Here is a 24,738-nt window from a genome sequence, read left to right on the forward strand (position 1 = left end):
CCCGTGCTCCGGCCCTGCTCCTTGTTCTCTCTCACCCTCTCACGCCCAATATCCCTATCTCCCTCTAGTACCTGCCCCTCCCGCAGCCTTCCTGATCTTATCTGCCTCTCCTGCGGTCAAACCAACTTCTCAGGGCCCCTAGAATACCCCTGTATCTATGCCCTGGCTCCTCTGCTACCTGCTCCTGGCTTCTTCTCCGCCTAAAAAAGGTGAAGCAGCAGATCTGTCCGCACCTCTCGTATTCTCCTACCTGCTCCCGAGGTCTTCTCCTCCGCCTAAAAAAGGTGAAGAAGCAGATACGGCCACACCTGTCGTATGCTCCTTGGTCATCGTACACCACGTCTGCGTCATCGGCCGCCTTGTAGCCCACCTCTTCGCACCACTTGACGCCAGCTTTGTTGTCTGCCTCGTCGTCCGCCTCGTAGCCCGCCTCGTCGTCTGGTGGCACAAAGGGCACCACCTTCGTGCGTGTCCTGATCTGCAGGAGACATGAAGTGTTTGTAACCAGGGACAGTGATACTCTGTATCGCAAGATCTCCTGTGCCACTTATACCCCATCCCCAATACCACGTTATACCGCCCTCCACAGGGCAAATACCCGTTATACCCACCTCCCCAGGCCCAGTACCCAGTTATACAACCCTCCCAAGGCCCAGTACCCTGTTATACGCCCCTCCCCAGGCCCAGTACTCGTTATACCCACCTCACTAGGCCCAGTACCCGTTATACCCACCTCACCAGGCCCAGTACCCATTATATACCCCACCCCAGAAGGTCATGTTTCTATTTATCAAAAATACATTGAGTTACCTCTGGTTTTCAGGCATGTCCTGGGGGAGTTATCACAGAGACACAGAAACGTCGCTGAGTTTGGGTTAGTAACTCCCTTAACCTCTCAGCAGTTGAATTCCCCATTAGGCGCTTAGCACGTTAAAAACAAGCGTTGCTATTTCTCTGCATGAAGTTGCAGGTAATTGGAAGAGTTACACAGTGACGGCTATTTCATCACTCACCTTCTTCCCCCGAAACGGTCTTTTCTGTCTTATTTCCGGCTTCACATCGGATATCCATATCCATTCTTGGCCTCTGATCTGTATGCAAGACAATGCTTTAAGACAGGGTTGCACAACCTTTTCCCCCTGCTCCCCCCTCCACCTTCCCCACCTTGTCTCCGACGTTCTGATGTAACAACGTCATGTGATATCACGTTGCTATGGCAATGCCACATCATGTGACGCCACGTTGCTGTCGCCAGAAGCCGCCGGAGACAAGGAAAGGGAACTTACAGAGGCCTTGCGCGCGATCTCCGGCATTTAATTTAAATGCTGTGGGGAAGAGCGAGGGGCCTCTGTAATCGCCGAGCCCCTCCTCCGAAGAAAATGTCTTGCCCCTCGATTTGCGCACCCCTGCTTTAAGAGATATTCTGGGACCCTCCAACTCCTCCATCGGACCCTTCCTCATATTGACTGACCCTGCAGTGCTCTGCACTGACTTGCACTGACCTGCTATGGTGCCTCTCAAAATACCATGCTAACTCATTCTGAACATACGTGTCCTTTCTAGATGTTACTCAGCTTGTATGGGCCACAGACAGCTTTCCCGGGGTCCAGGACTAGTTTCCACCGGAGACACTCACCCATGGGTCGGCGACTTTGCGAGAACCCACCCCCCCAACCTGTTTTCTCTTGCACTGCCATAGACAACAACATTTCGGCCTGCTGGTCTTTCTCAGGTAAACTGGCTAAACCCACTAAATCCAGCAAAGAAAGGCCAGCAGCCGAAACATTGTAGTCTGTGGCACAATAAATTATCTTTTTTTATTCAAATCCATGTGCCCTTTCCCATCAATCATATTGTATCCATTGGACGAAATGCCGGTCTTCCCTGAGACTAAGGGGCACCGGTAAAAGTATCACTACTTATTGTTTTTTTTTGGTGTGCAGCAAATCCCCATCATTTTTGCGTTCTCTTGCTCTGCCCCAATCTGACACACCACCTTGCTCTCTCACCCCCTTCTTAGACTCCCCCGTCACCCTTTCCTTCCTCAAAGGTTGTCCTTTAATCAGATCTTACCCAAATTGTCTCCATCTCCCTTGGAAATGTTCTGTCTTTAAGCTGTGCGGCTCCTCTTGATCCGAACTTTCTTAGCTGACCCCTTTAGGTTTCGGCTCCGAGGGTCTAAAAAATAAGCGACTCCGAAAAGATGTGAAATATGCGCACGGGTCCTAATGGGGCACTGAGGGGAAGACTTAAATACTAGTAAATATAATCTACTGTGCTAACAAATATAATCTATTAACTAACAAATATAACTTATTAAACTAAGAAATATAATTTATTAAACTAACAAATATAACTTATTAAACTAAGAAATATAATTTATTAAACTAAGAAATATAACTTATTAAACTAAGAAATATAATTTATTAAACTAAATAAACATCTATTAAACTAAATAAATATCTATTCAACTAAATAAATATAATCTATTTAAAAACAATACAATAAAAAGCTGGAGAAATGATACGTCAACCAAGCCACAGATGTGATGCCAATGAGCGTTGAACTCCTTGCAGATCCACCGTCAGCTGGTTGTGGCAGAAAGTGGTGACATACAGTAGAACAGAGTGGTTGAGCTGTAACCACGGCAGTCAGGTCAGAAATCAACACAATATTTTTTGAAATTTAGAATGAGAATGTTCTGTATGTCACATTCTGGGCTCAGACTCTGAGCCCTGTCACATGTTAGCAGCTTGTGATAATAGAAAGTATCCATATACTGGGATGTGATAAGAAACATGAAGGTCATTTTATACTGGGTCCCATAACCTGCTTTATATGAAGTATCATTTTACACTAATTAGTAGAGATGTTACATTTTGAAAAATAGCACTTCTGGCGGCATTGTTCATTTTCTCTACAAATGATAAATGAAAAAGTTGGATAAAACGTTATATGTGTGTGTGCGCACGCAATATATATATATATATATATATATATATATATATATATATATATATATATATATATATATATATATATATAGAGGTATCAGTACCGTGTTAGCCGAGCTTCAATAATCAAAAAATAAATAGATGATACCGTTCTGTGGCTAACGAAATGCTTTTATTTGTGCGAGCTTTCGAGATACACTGATCTCTTCTTCCGGCGATGTTACAATGAATGAAGCAAGCAAAAGGTACTGTATACTTAAAAACAGTGTCTCTTGGAATGTTATCTGTGCTGGTCCTTCCCCCGGTGTGGATGTGTTTTATGCCTAGAGGTGTCAAAAGGTTCCTGAAAGCAAGTTATGAAAGAGTGTGTATGTGTATCAGTGTGAATGAAAATGAATGGAGAGCCCACAGTATATTCAGTGCTTTACAAAAGGTGTGTGTGGAGTGGGAGTGGATATAAATGGTGTGGGTGGGTGTGGAAATGTGAGAGTTTGTAGCACTACTAAAAGTGTGTGTGGATACTTTGTGGTCCCTATTGATGTATAGGGATGGAAAAACCGTATTTGTATGTGTAAGAGACAGCTGTGTGTGCATACATATAGCACAGTATGTAAAATTACGCCGCGGGGTCATGTGCTGTCACCCTCGTCAAATGCCGCTGCAGGTCACATGACGCCGCATCAAGGTAGGGGGGGGGGGGCGCGAGCACCGGCAGGGGGGCGAGCTGCAAAAGTTTGTGCTCCCCTGGTATAACCAATAAATAATATAGCTGATATAGCAATTTGGTTGTGGCTAGAGAGAGATTATAATGGCAGTGAGAATTAGTGGTCAGAATTAATAACAGTGCAATTACTAAAAAGTAGCTGTAATAAAATAATAATAAACACTATGCCTAAACACAATAAAAGTCCAGAAACCTAGCTCTAATAGCTATGTTATAACTCAATCATAAAAGGATCCAATTCGGGCGTCCTCTGGAGCCCTGGCAGCTCTCTTCGGGGAAACAACCACCTCCTCGATAGATATCTAAACAAAAAAAAGAAGAGAAAGCGCCCGCTCCATGTGTAAATTCGGTTTAACAATTTCATTTCCTGGCCAAGATAAAAATAGCAAACTCACAAACGCCCGTTTGGTAAAAGCATTGTGTGAGACAAGCTCGGGCTCCGTGGTAATCCGGTGGTCAATCCGCAGATCCAGACTTTGGACGATGACCGGGAAACTCGATAGGCTGCGCCCCTCGCAGTGTGGTCCTCCAGCAATCTGTGGTATGTTGTGGTTCCACTGTAAATCCGGCGTCTCGTCTTGGTCGCGTACCAACTTCCCTTCCGGCGTCAGGACGTATAGTGTGGCAATAGCAACGAGAAGAAAGTACTGAGGTGGGGTTGGATCCCCCTCGGTTATTTCTTGTTTTATTAATAAATAATTTACTATATTTTAATCTCTGGTGCGCATTGTGTGCATTTTTCTTCTTGTCTGCACAGTGCTTCAGATGCTGCATCTGAAAAAATGCCGGTGGATCGGGATGTGAGGTAGGGAAGTGACGTCCGCGCCGGAACGTTATTGCCACGCCTCCAAATATTTATTGCCACGCCCCCAATCGCAACCGCTGCATACCCTGCAAAGCCATAAAAAAGCTCAGGCTTCAGCAAGTGTATTGCAGCGTGTGTGCCTTCCCTCCGTCTGAAATACTATAGACGCAGCCTTATCGACGCTTACTAAATAGGCCCGTGTCTCTCTCTCTCTCTCTCTCTCTCTCTCTCTCTCTGTGTCTCTGTCTCTCTCTGTGTGTCTCTGTCTCTCTCTGTGTGTCTCTGTCTCTCTCTGTGTGTCTCTCTGTGTCTCTGTCTCTCTCTGTGTGTCTCTGTTTCTCTCTCTGTGTCTCTGTCTCTCTCTGTGTGTCTCTCTGTGTCTCTGTCTCTCTCTCTGTGTCTCTGTCTCTCTCTCTGTGTCTCTGACTCTCTCTCTGTGTCTCTGTCTCTCTCTGTGTGTCTCTGTTTCTCTCTGTGTGTCTCTGTCAAAAGAACATTTCAGTATTGCCAAAGCGTGAGTAATAGGGGGTGTGGGACAATGATTACACGAATACTAGGGGGTACGGTATAATGGTTATACAGTACTTTACTTTTGTCTCTTTCTCTCTCTCTCTCTCTCTCTCTCTGTGTCTCTCTCTCTGTGTCTGTCTCTCTCTCTCTGTGTCTCTCTCTCCCTATGTCCCTCTCTCTGTATCTCTTTCTCAATCTCTGTCTCTCTCTCATTCTCTGTCTCTCTCTCATTCTCTGTCTCTCTCTCATTCTCTCTCTCTCTCTCATTCTCTGTCTCTCTCTCATTCTCTGTCTGTCTCTCTCATTCTCTGTCTCTCTCTCATTCTCTGTCTCTCTCTCATTCTCTGTCTCTCTCTCTCATCCCTGTATGATACAGTAGGTATGTTCCAACTTTTTGCTCTTCTTTTCCGTTTGAGAGGAGGGAGTCCCTCACCTCTTCAGCCACACACCAGGAACGCTGGATTGCTTACAGACGCTCGGAGAGGCGGATACAGTCGTGGATTGCAGGCACTGATTTATCTGGTAAGTACCGCAAACATGCTTGAACAAGGGCCGTAGACATTTTATTTGATGGTTTAGATTATCATTGTCTGTGGTTGTTAGTTATTGGTATTAGAGTTTTTTGATGTTGTTACGAATCAAATACATTTTGAAGTAGTAATCCCCTCCGAACTGGGCATTCCTGGCCAATAATGCCCTGGCTGTAAGAGTTGAAGGGCCCAAGCAAAGCCCCCACCTCTATACACACTAACACTGCAGGGGCATCAGAGTGTCTTGTTGTCATGGCAATGGGGGGTGTCACGTGATGTAATTTGTTTAATAAATAATTTTTTAAGGTGTCCCGATTTTTCATTTTCGAAATCTGGTCACCCTATTCATCAAGCAGAAAAAGTGAAGAAACAATTGTAGTTTTGCTAATGGACGTCATTTTGGCATATCATTAGCTTTGAGGATACCCATTAATATGAAGAAAAATAACATCGATTCCCAATGTAGCCCCCCTTCCCTGGGCCAATCGCAGATCGGGCCCCCTCCTCTGTACTAGGGTCTTGCTACGTGTCTGAGTGTGGTGCATACCTGCTGGCAACAGGGGGGCCTGAGTCTCCCGCGATGGTATGGGGGATGACAGGACCAGGTTTCTGGGGTGAATGCCTCCGTCTCATCAGAGCAGGATGAAATTTCTCTTCAGAAGGACTTGGAGAGACTGGAAACGTGGGCAGGTAAATGGCAAATGAGGTTTAATACAGATAAATGTAAGGTTATGCATTTGGGATGCAAGAATAAAAAGGCGACTTACAAATTAAATGGAGATATATTGGGGGAATCCTTGATGGAGAAGGATTTAGGAGTGCTTGTAGACAGCAGGCTTAGCAATAGTGCCCAATGTCATGCAGTAGCTGCAAAGGCAAACAAGATCTTATCTTGCATCAAACGGGCAATGGATGGAAGGGAAGTAGACATAATTATGCCCCTTTACAAAGCATTAGTAAGAGCACACCTTGAATATGGAGTACAATTTTGGGCACCAATCCTAAGAAAAGACATTATGGAACTAGAGAGAGTGCAGAGAAGAGCCACCAAATTAATAAAGGGGATGGACATTCTAACTTATGAGGAGAGGCTAGCTATATTGGATTTATTTACATTAGAAAAGAGGCGTCTAAGAGGGGATATGATAACTATATACAAATATATTCAGGGACAATACAAGGAGCTTTCAAAAGAACTATTCATCCCACGGGCAGTGCAAAGGACTCGGGGCCATCCCTTAAGGTTGGAGGAAAGGAAATTTCACCAGCAACAAAGGAAAGGGTTCTTTACAGTAAGGGCAGTTAAAATGTGGAATTCATTACCCATGGAGACTGTGATGGCAGATACAATAGATTTGTTCAAAAAAAGGTTGGACATCTTTTTAGATGGGAAAGGTATACATGGATATACCAAATAAGTATATATGGGAAGGATGTTGATCCAGGGATTAATCCGATTGCCAATTCTTGGAGTCAGGAAGGAATTAATTTTTCCCCTTAATGGGGTTTTTTGTTTGCCTTCCTCTGGATCAATAAGTAAGTATAGATATAGAATAAAGTATCTGTTGTCTGAATTTAGCATAGGTTGAACTTGATGGACGTACGTCTTTTTTCAACCTCATCTACTATGTAACTATGTAACTATGTATGTAATGGTGCAGCGCCTCCATCTCTGAGCCCCAGGAATACGGGTGGAATCCTTCCAGAGAGTCCCCCCCCCTCGGGGATGAGAGATTCCAGTCTCACACTGTATATCTTTAAAAGCAGCCGCAGCTCTTTATTCACAGCAGCAGAATAGCAGCAACAAGACTGTCAATCAGGTACAGGGTGTCTTCCTCCACACAGGACTGCTCTCCCTCAGGATGGTCTCTGTGTCCCTGCCACCACCCCAGGTCAAGGGCACGCAGGGTGGGGCTAGCTCTTCCCTCGCCCCCTAAACAGGGTGAGAGGAATTGGTCCACCTCCCTAACTAAGGTTGCATCAGCTCTACTCAGAGGCTGATGGCTCCCCTTCTCCAACGGCCAATTGATATAGGCTCTCTCTGTCACCCTGGGCCAGCCAGGTGACAGACTCAGCAGACTCTAACTCTGGACTGAACTCTTAACTCTGACACACACTTCTACTAAATAGGAAGTGCACTGCTCTTTATGATATTGGCAGGCACTGCCCCTGTGTCTCTGCCTACCACACAGGGTCAGGTACCAATTTCAGGAATGTCCCGTTATTAGCGTAAACACAAGAGAGTTCCATGGATCTAGCATTAAGACTGTAAGCTCTCCAGGCCAGGGATTTCCTTTCCTATTGTCTGATTTTGTTTGTTGCACTTATTGTACTATAATTCTCTGTACTGTATTGCCTCTCTTATAAAGCGCTATATAAATAAATATTTACATACATAATATATCTTAATGCATCTTAAGACACCTTAGAGTTCCCTCTATAAGACACTTTATGGTCCACTCAAGTGAATAGTCTAAGTAGGGTGGCCATTCGTCCCGGTTTTGCCGGGACAGTCCCGTTTTTTTCTGCCCTGTCCCGATTTTAGCTCCGTCCCGGTTTTTGTCCCTGGTCCCGGTATTGCGGGGCAGCGGCGGTGAGGGAATGCGGCGGCCAGTAAGTATTTTCTACTGCACCGACACACTTTATTCGAGCAAATACCCGGTATGTACCTGGCAGATACCTGGAATGCGCCGCTCCTCACCTCTGACAAGCCCCGTTGCATTTGCCTTCCCAGCCTGGGTTCATGCCTGGCTGATGGGCGGCTGATCTGTTAATTGATAATGATTGGGATTTAATAGGCTGCAATGCTTCGCGTGTCTACCAGATGGCATAAATTCATGAATTGTAATGCAGTATATATATATGTACTGTGCAGTATTGCAGCCAGCGGGAATAAAATGCTTCAATCCCGGCCGGAAAATAACTCAATGCACTCGGGCAGAAAACAGTCACAAACCTCAATACACCCGGGTATACCCGAATTCGTGGGACTAGCCGAGCTCGAATAAAGTGTGTCGCCAGTGTATGTGTGTGTGTGTGAATGCTGCCGGGGAGACTGAATGAAGGAGAATGCCGGGGGCGGGACTTAGAATGCCGGCCGGCCCGCATGGGATTGGATGAATGATTATGCCGGGGGCGGGATTTAGAATGCCGGCCGGCCCGCAGGGGATTGGTTGCAGGCAGGTCAGAGGAAGCCGGGGGCGGGACTTCCGCTTTGTGCAGAGCACACGTGTCTTCCGGCTCCTCTGTTCGCGGTGAGTGTCCCCTTTCTGTCCCGGGTCCCAGCCTGGGGGGGTAATAGGAGGTGGTAGCGGGGGTGCGCCTACCTTTGTACCACCTTGTACCTTTGCCCCCCCGGCGCTCCCACCATTGCCCCATCGGCGCTCCCACCTTTGCCCCATCGGCGCTCCCACCTTTGCCCCCCGGCGCTCCCACCTTTGCCCCATCGGCACTCCCACCTTTGCCCCCCCCGGCGCTCACAGCTTTGCCCCCCCGGCGCTCCCACCTTTGCCCCCCTGGCGCTCACAGCTTTGTCCCCCCGGCGCTCACAGAGAACTATTCATCCCACGGGCAGTACAAAGGACTCGGGGCCATCCCTTAAGGTTGGAGGAAAGGAAATTTCACCAGCAACAAAGGAAAGGGTTCTTTACAGTAAGTGCAGTTAAAATGTGGAACTCATTACCCATAGAGACTGTGATGGCAGATACAATAGATTTGTTCAAAAAAAGGTTGGACATCTTTTTAGATGGGAAAGGTATACAGGGATATACCAAATAAGTATATATGGGAAGGATGTTGATCCAGGGATTAATCCGATTGCCAATTCTTGGAGTCAGGAAGGAATTAATTTTTCCCCTTAATGGGGTTTTTTGTTTGCCTTCCTCTGGATCAATAAGTAAGTATAGATATAGAATAAAGTATCTGTTGTCTGAATTTAGCATAGGTTGAACTTGATGGACGTACGTCTTTTTTCAACATCATCTACTATGTAACTATGTAACTATGTATGTAATGGTGCAGCGCCTCCATCTCTGAGCCCCAGGAATACGGGTGGAATCCTTCCAGAGAGTCCCCCCCCCCCCTCGGGGATGAGAGATTCCAGTCTCACACTGTATATCTTTAAAAGCAGCCGCAGCGAGGCGCATGCGCGAAGGACACGGAGATGGCAGCCTAAGTCTCTAGCTCCGTGCCGCGCATAACAGAATAACTTGAAAACACCCCAAAAAAAATAAAGTTTCGCAAACCAAAAGCAGCAGGCACCCCCTCTGAATACCCCAGGATGGCCCCGAAAAAACCCGTCACACAGAAAAAGCCAAAAAGCCAAAATCGGCGGACGTTCGGGCATATTTTGGCGGAGCAAGCACAAGCGGGGGCCTGGAAGAAATGGCGCCATCTTCAAACCCGGACACTGACACGGAGTTAGAAGGTGAGGAAGAGGGCCCCAGCAATCAAGCCTTGTTGCCTGTTAGGAGATGTACAACGACCTCAAGTCACTCCTACAGGCCGAAATTAAAGAAGTTAAAAGAGACGTAGTAAAGCTGGGCACGAGAACAGACGACCTGGAGAGAAAGGTGGACCAGACAATAAAGGTGGTCAAAAAGACTGACAAAAAAACGGGGGACCTGCAGCGACAGATAGATGAGTTGCGGGAACGGCAGGAAGATGCAGAGAACCGGGATAGAAGGAATAATCTGCGGATCCGGGGGGTCACAGAGGAGGTGGGAGACTGCAATGAATACATCACCAGATGGATGGAAACCCTCCTCCACGACCTCAACAGGGACGCACTGGCCCTAGATAGATGCCACAGGGCCCTCCGGGCGCGCCCGGTACAAAACGAGCAACCGCGGGACATAATTACCCGGCTGCACTTCTTCACGAAGGAGGCCATATTGCGACAAACTCGGCCCCTGGCATCAGTGGACTTTGAGGGCAACAAGATGCTTGTGTTTCAAGACCTGTCCCCAGCCACACTACTCAGACGCCGTGGTCTGTTCCCCTTCACAAAGGTCCTCCGCGACCAAAACGTGAGGTACAGGTGGACCTTTCCGTTCGGGTTACAAATAACAAGGAACGGGAGGGCATTCACTATGAAAGACCCCGCAGAGGGCCCGGAGTTCCTGGCAAAGCTGGGCCTAAGAGATGCCCCTGCGCAAGTGGTGGATGAGGCGGTGGCGCTAGAACCGGAGTGGAGTGGAGGGAATGGTTCACCAAAAGCAAAAGGGAAAAAGCGCTGAGAAGCAGCGGTGGTAGCCCCACAAAAGCGCACGGTTGCGCTCATTCAAAGTTCCAAAGTTGTGGCCAAAGTTATAAGGTCTGGTTGTTAACCCCCGAAACTGCCCGCCTAAGTGGACATTATGCCCGCCTGTCCAGAACCTACACTGGCGACACACTTTATTTGAGCTCGGCTAGTCCCACGAATTCGGGTATACCCGGGTGTATTGAGGTTTGTGACTGTTTTCTGCCCGAGTGCATTGAGGTATTTCCAGGCAGGGATTGAAGCATTTTATTCCCGCTGGCTGCAATACTGCACAGTATATATATATATACTGCATTACAATTCATGAATTTATGCCATCTGGTACACACGCGAAGCATTGCAGCCTATTAAATCCTAATCATTATCATTTAACAGATCAGCCGCCCGTCAGCCAGGCATGAACCCAGGCTGGGAAGGCAAACGCAACGGGGCTTGTCAGAGGTGAGGAGCGGCGCATTCCAGGTATCTGCCAGGTACATACTGGGTATTTGCTCGAATAAAGTGTGTCGGTGCAGTACGGTGTCCCAGCCCTGCGTCAGAGTCAGCATGGCCCGCCTCAAGATCCTTGGTGAGACAAGTGCCGGCGGTGGGCTCCAGGACAGTTACAGACAGTACGGCAATCACCGACGGGGGGGGGGGGGGGGAAATGCACCGCGAGACAGACAAAAGCAGAACCCCTACAGAATAAATTGCTGGGAACTTACCTGCAAGTGGCGAAAGATGGCGGCGGAGCTAAAGCATGGTGAGTGCCAGAGTGAGACGCAGATGGCGGAAGATCTCCAAAGGCGGGAAGAGAGAGCACGCACCACCTCCGCCTCGTGGCAGGGCATCTCCCAAAATGGCGACCGGAAGCAGGAAACCGGAAACTCAACCCTGCCGGAACCTCGTAGAGCGACGCCATCTTGGAGGAGGCAGCAGACACAGAACCCGATGACGTCATCTTCTGGAGCCTCAACGCGCCGGAACTCCCGCAGGACCCAGGGACGCTGTAACGGAGGGTCATACGGAGCCAGCCGCCGCAGAGTAGTAGCAGGGAAATAAGGAAGGCGAGGATGATAGAGAGTGGGAGGAAAGGGAGACGGAGTAGAAAAGCAGGGGGAAGTAGGGAAAGAGGAAGGGGGAAGATAAACTGAAGGACGAGCAGAAGCAGGCTATAGGGGTAGAAAGCGAGTTGAGGAGGTAGAGTCAGAACTAAGAGGAAGCAAGTTACAGAATAGGAGGGGAAAGGACAGTAAGTAGAGAGAGAGAAGGGATCAGGGAGCAGCGGAGAAAAGATTGGGAGGGGAAGAGAGTAGGGAGAAGGACGTAGAGAGTACAAGGAAGTTAGAAGATGGCAGGGGGAAGTAAGGGCGGAACTATCAATTAGTTATTAGAGAATTATAAAAGAGGGGAGGACTAAGCTCAGAGAAGGGCGAGGCAGGGTTAGGCAAGACAAGACAGAGAGCATGCGCAGGTTGACAACACGTGGACCTGGTTACGGCGGGCAGCCGGACAAAAAAGCAGGTGGACATGCCTGGCGAGACATGTAAGGGGGGAAACCCCAGTTTTCAGGGTGTAAAAGGGAGCGCGGACACGGGGTGGGTGTCGGATGGTCTACCCCGGAGTCGGCATGAGCCTCAATGGGGTCGGAAAGGGGGAGGGACCCCCAGATCCGACTAAAGTCCTTGGGGAAGAGGGGAGGGGGCGAGGTCTGGGACCCGCTAATACCTCTACCCGAAAGGCATTGGGATGGGCTGTGGGACAGGGAAGTCCCGGAGCCGATACCATAGTTTTATATGTTTACATGTATTTGTGTTGTGGTCTTTCTGTTGTAACCCTTGATGTGCTTTCCCTCTGTGTCACTTCCCCCCCCACGTACCCCATCCCCCTAGCAGGGCGCAGAAGAGAAGCTGCAGAGGACAGAAAGAGACAAAGTGCGGGAACTCCCCATCGTCCAGAAGACCCAGAATGGCCCAGGACTACTCCGGCGGAAAAAGGTCACAAATAAAATATTATGAATAACGAGGTCAGATGTATCTCTCACAACGTTAAAGGCTTTAACGGTCCAGCGAAGCGCAAGCTAGCCCTCAGAGATTACAAGAGACTTAAAGCCGATTTCCTCTTTCTCCAAGAGACACACTTCTCCAGAGACAGTTACCCTAAATTCTTAGACAAAGAATTCCGTGTAGTGCACTTAGCATCAGCTCAAGTGAAAAAGAGAGGGGTAGCAATAGCCATACACAACAGGATAGACTTCACAATCGAGAAGAAGGTGGCAGATAGGGAGGGCAGATTCTTAATCCTGGTGGGTTCAGTCCAGGGGAAACCACTCACGTTAGCATCAGTTTATGCACCCTGTGAAGTCTCAGCGGATTTCTTTTCCCTTTTCTTCCGTAAGCTACAAAAGGAGGCAAAGGGAAACATGATAATAGCGGGTGATCTCAACAGGACACTGAATCCCAAGTTAGACCGGTGCACGGCCGCTAGTCTCCCCCCTAAGTTAGATATTCAGCAAATCACGCAGGGATTGAAGGATTGCCAATTGGTAGATATATGGCGTGAACAGCATCCCCAAAGTAGAGATTATACCTTCTTCTCCCACCCCCATAACAGATACAGTAGGCTGGACTACTTCCTAGTATCAAACAGACTGGTCCCAGTGGTCTCCCACACGGGGATCCACGATATTTCGTGGTCCGACCACGCACCTATCGAGCTGCGGTGCACTCTAAACTTACTAGACAGACCTGGAGCAAACTGGAGGCTAAACGAGCTGTTATTAAAAATCCCAAATTTGCAGAGAGAAATTGGTGAGAGGATTAAGGATTTCTTCAAAATAAAATTCCTAATTATCATGTACAAACTATCCGCACACAAGGGGGTGAGCTTACTTCTAATTCTCAGAGGATCGTGGCAGAGTTCAAAAGCTACTACGAGACGCTGTACGATGGGGGTAAGGTCATACACAATCAAAAGACGAGGGATAATCTTGGGGAATTCTTAAAAGAAGCCAAATTACCGACCTTGAGCAGGGTGGAGAAGGAAGCGTTACAGACGGACTTCTCTTTAGAAGAGTTAACGGTAGTTGTAAAGTCACTTAAGCCTGCCAAAGCGCCCGGCCCAGATGGTTTCTCCAACTTATACTATAAAAAATACCTGAAAATTTTAGCCCCACATCTATTGAAGCTATTTAACTCTATTTTACACGGGGCCTCGTTCCCAGCTCAGATGCTTCAGGCGTCAATCTCCCTGATCCATAAACCTGGTAAGGACCCGGCAGACTGTAAGAGCTACCGGCCCATCTCGCTGATTAATACGGATGTAAAATTTTTCTCCAAATTACTAGCTAATAGAGTGGGTATCGTCCTTCCCAGGTTAGTCCATCCAGATCAGGTGGGGTTCATCGGAGGAAGGCAAGCGGCGGACAACACCAGACGGATAATAGATTTGGTGGATTTGGCACAGAAACAGAATATCCCGTCAATGGTACTAAGTCTGGACGCTGAGAAAGCCTTCGATAGAATCGATTGGCCCTACTTGAGAGGGACGCTTGAGGCATTTGGCTTTGAGGGACGCCTCTTGGAGGCCATCATGGCCCTATACGAGGGGCCAACGGCAAGGGTGAGACACCAGGGATTCCCATCAGAGCAATTTCAAATTAAGAGTGGCACACGCCAGGGATGCCCGCTGTCCCCTTTGTTGTTCGCCCTCTGCGTAGAACCCTTGGCGGCACATATCAGAAACAACCCGGATATTACGGGCATAGCTGTAAAAGAGCAATCACACAAAGTGGCGCTCTACGCAGATGATGTGATCCTGACATTATCACAGCCTCTCACCTCCCTGCCCAATGTCTTCTCAATTTTGGGGACCTTTAAACAAATTTCTGGGTTCAAAATTAATCAGGCCAAATCGGAAGCCCTCAATATAAATTTACCCAAACCAGTAGAAAAACTAATTGGACTCAATTTTAATTTTAAATGGCAACCCTCTATGATTAAGTATTTAGGGGTATATATCACAAAAGAATATAAGGCTTTATATAAAGCAAATTATCCCAGGTTGTTTCGGACTCTCCGTGAGGATCTCCGGAGATGGGCGGAGTACAGTATCTCGTGGATAGGCCGTATTCATAGTGTGAGGATGAATCTCCTGCCACGAGTGCTGTACCTTTTCCAGGCCCTCCCGATCCCCCTGATAAAAGAAGATATCCTCTCGCTTCAGTCCTTAATAACAAAGTTTATCTGGAATAAGAAAAACCCACGAATTAACAAAGCGATCTTAAGGAGGCCGACCTTGAGAGGAGGGTTGGGGGTGCCATGCTTGTTCGCCTACTGGTGGGTAGCGCTAGAAAAAACATGTTGCACACCAATAGATATTAGGAATCTAATTTGGTTGCCCAAAAAAAGTCGGGCCGTCATGCGGACTCCTCTGCAGACCATGGTCAACTCCTTGAAAGTCTGGGACGCGGTAAAGATCAAGTGCCACCTCACATCCCTGAACTCTCTGATGACTCCCATTTGGGGGAACCCAAACTTTGCTCCAGGTATGGATAGCTCTATTTTCTCAAAATGGATTCAAGCTGGGTATCTCCGCCTAAAAGATCTGGAGGGCAGGCAACGTGTAAAAACATTTGATCACATTAAAGAGGAGAACAATTTACCAAACACTGAATTCTTTAGATACCTCCAGATCAGGGCCTTCTACAATGAAGCCCCAATTCGGCCCCGGAGAACAAATTTTGAGCAGCTCTGTTCAAGAGATACGGACACAAGGGGACTAACATCTAGAATGTACAGGGAAGTAGTGTGCCCAAAGACGGACGACCAACCCAAACTGGCCTACATGAGACAGTGGGAAGCAGATATGGGGGAGACATTAGAAGACGAAGACTGGGATAAGATCCTGCAGATGGCGGCCAAAAGCTCCATCTGCACCACATTAAAGGAGAACGCATATAAAGTCCTGATGAGGTGGTATTACACGCCCGCTAAATTATCTAAATTTGTCAAAGGCTACTCTCCGCTCTGCCCCAAGCAGTGCGGAGAGAGAGCGGACTTATTCCATATGCTGTGGTCTTGTACGAAGGTAAACCCGCTTTGGGAGGAGATTAAAGATTGGCTTCAGAGACTACTAGAAGTGGACATCCCCTTAGACCCGTGGCTGTTCCTGTTGGGCAGACGAGTCAAGGGGCTATCTAACGCCACACATAAATTGATCGCACATCTGGCTACAGCCACCAGATGCGAGATCGCAGCAGTATGGAAACAACCAGAGATTCCGATTATCCCCAAGATTATAAATAGAATTTGGTTTGTATGCCGGATGGAACAGTTGACGAGTTTGGTCAACGACACCGGCTCAAATTTTCTAAAAGTCTGGGAGCCCTGGCTGGCACAGACAGACATCCCGGGAATAGATATCACCACAATCCTGCAATAATAGGTGGTAAATGCGTTCTCCGGTAATGAAAGGGATCCATGACAACATAGCGACAGAGAATCCGGAGGAGGAGCGGGACCCAGGGTAGAATAGGACCCTAGTGTAGGAGGCAGCCAAAGAGGTAACAGCAGGTGAGCGTGGGCCAAGGTTCTCGGAGAAAGTGGTTACTCTAAAATACATGCACGGCGCCCGAACGGCTGAGGATAGGCGGAACACCCCTTCGAGCCCTCTAACCCCCCCCTCCCTTCCCCCCCCCTCCCTTCTACATAGTCAGTGTGTCTTGTCCCCCGGTTCGTCTTGTAAGTCCAGTAAGTCAAGTTTTTGGTTCTTTATATAAAAAGAAAGTACTAAATGTGGTGTTGTCACTGTAGACAATGGATGGTGTTACCATGTCAGATGTATTTCACCCAATAAAATCAAAGTTATAAAAAAAAAAAAAAAAAGCAGCCGCAGCTCTTTATTCACAGCAGCAGAATAGCAGCAACAAGACTGTCAATCAGGTACAGGGTGTCTTCCTCCACACAGGACTGCTCTCCCTCAGGAAGGTCTCTGTGTCCCTGCCACCACCCCAGGTCAAGGGCACCCAGGGTGGGGCTAGCTCTTCCCTCGCCCCCTAAACAGGGTGAGAGGAATTGGTCCACCTCCCTAACTAAGGTTGCATCAGCTCTACTCAGAGGCTGATGGCTCCCCTTCTCCAACGGCCAATTGATATAGGCTCTCTCTGTCACCCTGGGCCAGCCAGGTGACAGACTCAGCAGACTCTAACTCTGGACTGAACTCTTAACTCTGACACACACTTCTACTAAATAGGAAGTGCACTGCTCTTTATGATATTGGCAGGCACTGCCCCTGTGTCTCTGCCTACCACACAGGGTCAGGTACCGATTTCAGGAATGTCCCGTTATTAGCGTAAACACAACAGAGTTCCATGGATCTAGCATTAAGACTGTAAGCTCTGCAGGCCAGGGATTTCCTTTCCTATTGTCTGATTTTGTTTGTTGCACTTATTGTACTATAATTCTCTGTACTGTATTGCCTCTCTTATAAAGCGCTATATAAATAAATATTTACATACATAATATATCTTAATGCATCTTAAGACACCTTAGAGTTCCTTCTATAAGACACTTTATGGTCCACTCAAGTGAATAGTCTGTAAGTAGGGTGACCATTCATCCCGGTTTTGACGGGACAGTCCCGTTTTTTTCTGCCCTGTCCCGATTTTAGCTCCGTCCCGGTTATGTCCCGGTTTTTGTCCCTGGTCCCGGTATTGCGGGGCAGCGGCGGTGAGGAGAATGCGGCGGCCGGTAAGTATTTTCTATGTGTGTGTGTGAATGCTGCCGGGGAGACTGAATGAAGGAGAATGCCGGGGGCGGGACTTAGAATGCCGGCCGGCCCGCATGGGATTGGATGAATGATGATGCCGGGGGCGGGACTTACAATGCCGGCCGGCCCACAGGGGATTGGTTGCAGGCAGGTCAGAGGAAGCCGGGGGCGGGACTTCCGCTTTGTGCAGAGCACACGTGTCTTCCCGCTCCCGGCTCCTCTATTCGCGGTGAGTGTCCCCTTTCTGTCCCGGGTCCCAGCCAGGGGGGGTAATAGGAGGTGGTAGCGCGGGTGCGCCTACCTTTGTACCACCTTGTACCTTTGCCCCCCCGGCGCTCCCACCATTGCCCCCCCGGCGCTCCCACCATTGCCCCATCGGCGCTCCCACCTTTGCCCCCCGGCGCTCCCACCTTTGCCCCCCGGCGCTCCCACCTTTGCCCCATCGGCACTCCCACCTTTGCCCCCCGGCGCTCCCACCTTTGCCCCCCCCCGGCGCTCACAGCTTTGCCCCCCCGGCGCTCCCACCTTTGCCCCCTTGGCACTCACAGCTTTGTCCCCCCGGCGCTCACAGCTTTGCCACCCCGGCGCTCCCACCTTTGCCCCCCCGGCGCTCACAGCTTTGTCCCCCGTCGCTCACAGCTTTGCCCCCCGGCGCTCACTTCCCCCCGTCCCCTTGGTGTGGGAGATGGGCTCGGGTGCGGGCAGTGGTTGCTGCGCGGTCGCAGGCGGTGCAGGGGGAGGCTGGGTGTATCTCTCTGTGTGTGTGTGTGTGTATCTGTGTGTGTGTGTGTGTGTGTGTGTGTGTGTTTCAGTGTGTGTGTGTGTGTGTGTGTGTATTAGTGGGTGTGTGTATTAGTGGGTGGGTGTGTGTGTATCAGTGGGTGGGTGTGTGTATCAGTGTGTGTGTGTGTGTGTGTGTGTGTGTGTGTGTTTCAGTGTGTGTATCTGTGTGTGTGTGTATGTGTATCAGTGTGTGTATCTGTGTGTGTGTGTATGTGTGTGTATGTGTGTGTATTTGTGTGTGTGTGTATTTGTGTGTGTGTGTATTTGTGTGTGTGTGTATGTGTATCTGTGTGTGTGTGTATCTGTGTGTGTGTGTGTGTGGGTGTGTGTGTGTGTGTATTAGTGGGTGTGTGTGTGTGTGTATCAGTGGGTGTGTGTGTGTATCAGTGGGTGTGTGTGTGTATCAGTGTGTCTGTATCTGTGTGTGTGTATCAGTGTGGCTTTTTTGGCGATAAGCTGGTGATAAGTGGCTTATCGCTGCTTACTGCATGAGGGCCATAGGGAGGATTTGTTCCTTTAAAGTACACCTAGTTTGGCATAGGATTTGGATGTCAGGGTATCAATGTGCAACCCAAATGTTAAATGGGAGTTGAATGCCCAGATATTTCAAACAAGTAACAGGGGCTAGGATGGTTTTAGAGCTGGTTTTTATCTGAAGCTCTGTCATTGGCAGCTTTAGCAATTTAGCTCTGGTCCCAAATACCATTGTTACAGTCTTGTCAGTGTTTAAAATCAGTTTGTTTTAGGAAATCCAGTTTCAAGTCTCAAAAAATCAGATTGAAGTATGTGTTCAAGGTCAGAGAGGCGAGGGCTGCGTGCATATAGGATAAGATCTAAGGCCTCTCACAATAACCCGTTTGGATGGGAGCGGTCACGTGACCGCTTCTTCGCTTCCCCGAGCGGCAAATTTGAAACTTGCCTGTCTCGGCAAAGTTTCTGAGCCTCTGCACGCATGAGCACGCATGCGGAGGGGGAAACTATAGCCGCGCTGATGACAGATGCAGGGGGTTTGTGCATCTGCTCAGCGCGGCTCAGCCCACCTCAGCGAGCTTGAACTTACTAATAGGCCCAGGCCTATTAGGGGCACAAACCTCAGATCTAAGTGTGTGGGGTTCTCTGTGTCTGGAGAGACCCCTAAATGTTCTCTCTTTGTTTGGGGAGACCCCTAAATATTCCCCAGTGTAGCTCATTTCAAAATAACCCAGAAAAGTAGCCTTGAGCCCTCGGTGACCGGGCGCTATGACCAGAGGGACTAGGCTCTCCCTTACCTGTGAGTGTGGACTACGTCCCCCCTGGCCTTCCCCCCCCCCCCTCTGGCAGTGACGTGACACAGCCGGGGGAAGGGCCAGGGAGGTTAGAATTAGACAGAGGCGCGGGGTCAGTCTACGCCCTGCCATGGGAGTCCCACCCACCCTGCCCTTTATTGTGAATACTGGTAAATATGTTGGTTGTATGTGTTTAAAAGAAAAAAAAGAATAAATAAACAATGAAAATGAATAACAGAAATAAAATAAAAGGTGGCTGGTAGTGGCGAGTGGGCGCGGCTCATTTACACGTGCGTTCCTGGGCCCATTCTCGCCAGACAGGCGGGGCCCGGCTAGGGGGGAGTTACGGGCCATTGGATCGGGTACCTTTGGCCTTTAGCCAATGAGCGAGCACTCTGGCAGGGGGTTGGCACTAATTACACTGGCGACACACTTTATTCGAGCTCGGCTAGTCCCACGAATTCGGGTATACCCGGGTGTATTGAGGTTTGTGACTGTTTTCTGCCCGAGTGCATTGAGGTATTTTCAGGCAGGGATTGAAGCATTTTATTCCCGCTGGCTGCAATACTGCACAGTATATATATATATACTGCATTACAATTCTTGAATTTATGCCATCTGGTAGACACGCGAAGCATTGCAGCCTATTAAATCCTAATCATTATTATTTAACAGATCAGCCGCCAGTCAGCCATGCATGAACCCAGGTTGGGAAGGCAAACGCAACGGGGCTTGTCAGAGGTGAGGAGCGGCGCATTCCAGGTATCTGCCAGGTACATACTGGGTATTTGCTCGAATAAAGTGTGTCGGTGCAGTAGGTGAATTGAAGTTTTACTAAAAAGCAGCGGCCGCCAGACCTCGTGTTTGTGGTTATTTATGTATTGGTTATGGTGGGGTTTGGGAAGCCAAGGGAAGGGGGGGAAGGAGAGGGGGTTTCACAGTCTCCGAGGTCAAGTTTCTATTTATCAAAAATACATTGAGTTACCTCTGGTTTCCAGGCATGTCCTGGGGGAGTTATCACAGAGACACAGAAGCGTCGCTGAGTTTGGGTGAGTAACTCCCTTAACCTCTCAGCAGTTGAATTCCCCCTTGGCGCTAACACGTTAAAAACAAGCGTTGCTATTTCTTTGCATGAAGTTGCAGGTAATTGGAAGAGTTACACAGTGACGGCTATTTCATCACTCGAAACGGTCTTTTCGGTATTGTTCTCGGTCTTATTTCCAGCTTCACATCGGGTATCCATATCCATTCTTCGCCTCTGATCTGTATGCAGGACAATGCTTTAAAGCTGCAGTTCAGTCAATATCCTGCATGTGTGTTTTTTTTAATAAATCAGTTCTGTAGTAAGAAAAAATACTTTTAGCATTTTCTGTTTTTAAAAAAACAACTTTGAAAGACCAATTTTCTTGTATTCTATTTTAACAGCCATTTGCTAAGGCACTGCCCCTTCATGTCCTGTCACAAGTCCTGGCACACCCCTTTGTCAGCCCTGCCCTCCCTCTAGCACATGTCAATGCAGGAGTGCTCATGAATATTCATGAGCTTCCACTGAGTGACAGAAGCAGAAGAAAAACAGATCCCTTCACTAATTATGTCACCAAATTTCGCCTATCAATACATGGAGAACGAATTGACCTGCAGCTATACAGTTCTTTAGGTAATTAGAGATTGCCCACATGAAACTATTGAAGTAAAAAAATAAATTAAAAAAAAAAAAGACTGAACTGCAGCTTTAATAGGGCCTCTTTGGACTTGAATATTTTGGTTATTGAGGAGGTGGGGGAACAACTTAGCCACACAAGGAAGGATATACTCAAAGTGGAAATCCTCATTGAACAGTCTAGCCCTGGTACGGACGTTGTACAATCATTGGACAGTCTTAAGACCAAGCTGGAAAAAAATTAAAAGTGATCTTATTCACTTTAAGAAGTTGAAATTCAAAAAAGTTGTTAATGACTATAAAGATGGAAGAGTATACCCGTGGCTGAAGCAAGACCCCAAACAACGCAAGAACCAAAGAGGGAGAGCACCCCAGGGAGTCCAAGAAGTCCACACCAGTGACTCTGAAGCCCATTCCTCAACAGAACGTCAGAGAGGCCAAAGTCCGGCCCCTTTTTTAGGCCAATCCAAGGACAAGGAGAAAGGAAAAGGTAAATTAGACGCGGGGGAAAGGGAAGATCACCCTATCCCCTACGTACAACGGAGCAGAAATGAGTATGGACACCTTGGTTGTTAATCTGTCTGATTACACTCTTAATCAATGTGAAATGTCTGTTTTAGCTAGGGGGGCCTCATATGTACTTCTACATTGTTTAATGATTTTGATTTGGAGGTTGACCTATTTAAATTCGAACGTGTATTAAACCTTAAATCATTTTTTTCTAACAGGTCTACAGAATCGGTGCATTCCAACATCCAACCAGGGACAGGTAATCCTCCTATGAACAACAAGGGACAGTTAATTTGGCCACTGACCAGCAAGGGACAGATAATTCGGCTTCTTATCAAGGTACCAAAATGTGCAAGCTCAAATCCACTTTTGTCCCGCCATTTAAAAATCAATCAGTCAGCACATATATACGACTGGTTAAGGGGGACATTGCAAGGTACAAAAAAAACAAACATAGGGCTACATACAATATGTCTGTTCAGGAAAAGGAAGCATTAAAAATGTTGACTAATAATAATGAGATTATTATTAAGCGTGCGGACAAGGGGGGTGCCCTAGTAGTGCAGAATTACTCAGATTATAAGGCTGAAACCATCAGACAACTGAGTGACATTAACTGCTACATTAAATTGGATAGGGACCCTACCTTTAACTATGCGAGAGAAATTAAGGAAATTATCCAAATGGGGGTTAATAACCGGTGGATAACAGAGCCTGAATCTGAGTTTCTAACTATGTTGCATCCTAAATGCCCTATTTTCTATACCTTGCCCAAAATACACAAGAATTTAAACAATCCCCCGGGCGGCCTATTATAGCTGCTATTAATTCATTAAATCAACCCCTTGCAAAATTTGTAGACACATTTCTACAACCTATAGCACAGACAGCCAACTCATACATCAAAGACACGTTTGATTTCCTTGACAAATTTGAAAAAACTCACCTGGTGATGGGACTAATCATATTCTGGTTAGTTTAGATGTGTCTAGCCTTTATACAATAATCCCCCATGTTGAAGGTCTTGAGATAATCAAGGCCACCCTCATTCGCCATTATAGTGATACTGTTCCAATTGAATACATTATGCTCATTTTACATTTCATTCTCTATAAAAATTATTTTAGATTTGAGAGTGATTTCTTCCTGCAGATTAAGGGGACAGCAATGGGCAGTAATATGGCCCCTGCTTACGCCAACATATACATGACACATTTCGAAGAGCAGTACATCTACAAATCAGACTTTTTAGTGCATATTAAAAGCTATTACAGATATATTGATGATGTTTTTCATCTGGACAGGTACGGAGGATCAGCTGTTATCTTTTTTTGAGTATCTTAATGGTCTCCATTCACCGGTCCTCCTCACTAATACATGGAGTACACAGCAACTCTCTTTTTTAGATGTCCTCATTACACAGACTAATGGGGAGTTACATACTGATCTTTTTAGAAAGGATACAGACAGAAATGCAATTTTAAGGGCAGATAGCCATCATCCTCCTTCTCTTATTGATGCATTACCTTTTTCACAGAAAGTCCAGGTCTGCAAAATCACGAGCAGGAAGGATCATATTGAACCAGCTATTGGAGAACAATGTGGTAGATTCCTGGCTAGGGGATATCTTCCTGCGTATATCCTCCTGCTGTGTTAGACCGGGCACTGGATAAAGAGGTAAGTGCTACCAAAAATAAGAAGGAGGACGGGCTTGTATTTACCACTATATACAGTCAAGCTGGTGGTTTTATTAAATCTACCATTCTTAAACACTGGCATATTCTGCAAAATGATGATATATTATCTGAAAGTTGCTGTGTACCACCAATGGTGGCATTCAAAAGAGGGAGAAATCTGGCGGATAGCCTGATACATGCAGATAATGAGGGTAACTACAGAACTCCTCATTTTCTGGAGGGTGGCAGACCGGGTAACTTTAGATGCATGAGCTGCTCGGTCTGTAACAGTCTGACTACCGGTAGTCATTTCAGTCACCCCCAAAGCGGGAGGATCATAAAAATCAAAAATAGAATCACATGTAGATCTGAATATGTAGTGTACGTAATAAAGTGTCCATGTGGTCTTCTTTATGTGGGTAAGACCATAAGAATGTTAAAAACAAGGTTCATTGAACATAAGTGTAATTCGAAAAGGTACGGATCCCTCTATTCTTGTGCAACACTGTGTGGAACACAATCATAATGTTGCCTCTTTACGCATCATGGGTATTGAGACAGTAGCACCTAGACAAGGCACTCCAGATAGGGAGACTTTCTTATTGAGACGTGAAGCATTCTGGATACATGCTTTAAATACCAGCAACGGTATGGGTCTTAATGAGCAACAGAATTTAAAATGCTTCCTTAATAGAAGGTCATTTTTTGTCTTTCTACAGGCATATTTGATCTTGCACCATCCATGGACTCTGCACTTAACAATTGGGAAGATTATCCTTTTTGTGTGTTTTTTTTCCCTTCTTTTTTTCCCCTCCCTCCCTCCCCCTTCCCCTCCCTCCCTCCCCCTTTCCCTCCCTCCCTCCCCCTTCCCCTCCCTCCCTCCCCCTTCCCCATCCTCCCTTCCCCTTCCCCCCCCCCCCTGGTTGTGTGTACCCATTTCTGACCTAGGTATACACACTAGTATATTCTAAATACTGATGTACTGCATATTCTTATGTGGAATTTCACTGTAACTTTGCAGGATTATACTGATGTCATCAACAGTATACAGTCACATGGTTTTAATAGTATATTGCTGTATTCGTTTTGTGCACATTTGCTTTATTAATATTTTGGTGTGTGGTTTATTTACACTTTCAGGGTGATTTATAGGAGTGTCTCACTCCTCCCTGCTCTGATCTGATCCCATGGTGACGGATACATCTTTGTCCAGCCCTGTGAGTACAGTCTTGATTGGTGCACGCCCGCCCCCCCTTACCCCCCCCCCCCGACTGCCGGGTCACGCTGACGTCATCATGGGGGAGTGTTCAGTCT

The 24,738-nt window shown here is 47.3% G+C and overlaps 1 long non-coding RNA gene across 1 annotated transcript; it reads right to left on the reverse strand.

Moving 5' to 3' along the window:
* Positions 1-401: 401 nt before the first annotated feature.
* Positions 402-2,226, reverse strand: LOC142484036 (uncharacterized). The gene is made up of 3 exons (XR_012797541.1): positions 2,074-2,226; positions 1,014-1,091; positions 402-478 (listed from the first exon to the last, which is right to left on the reverse strand). It is a non-coding gene; the product is annotated as an uncharacterized LOC142484036 (long non-coding RNA).
* Between the last annotated feature and the right edge of the window lie 22,512 nt (positions 2,227-24,738).

The sequence above is a fragment of the Ascaphus truei genome, unplaced genomic scaffold (genome assembly GCF_040206685.1).
Source record: "Ascaphus truei isolate aAscTru1 unplaced genomic scaffold, aAscTru1.hap1 HAP1_SCAFFOLD_434, whole genome shotgun sequence".
NCBI lineage: Eukaryota > Metazoa > Chordata > Amphibia > Anura > Ascaphidae > Ascaphus > Ascaphus truei.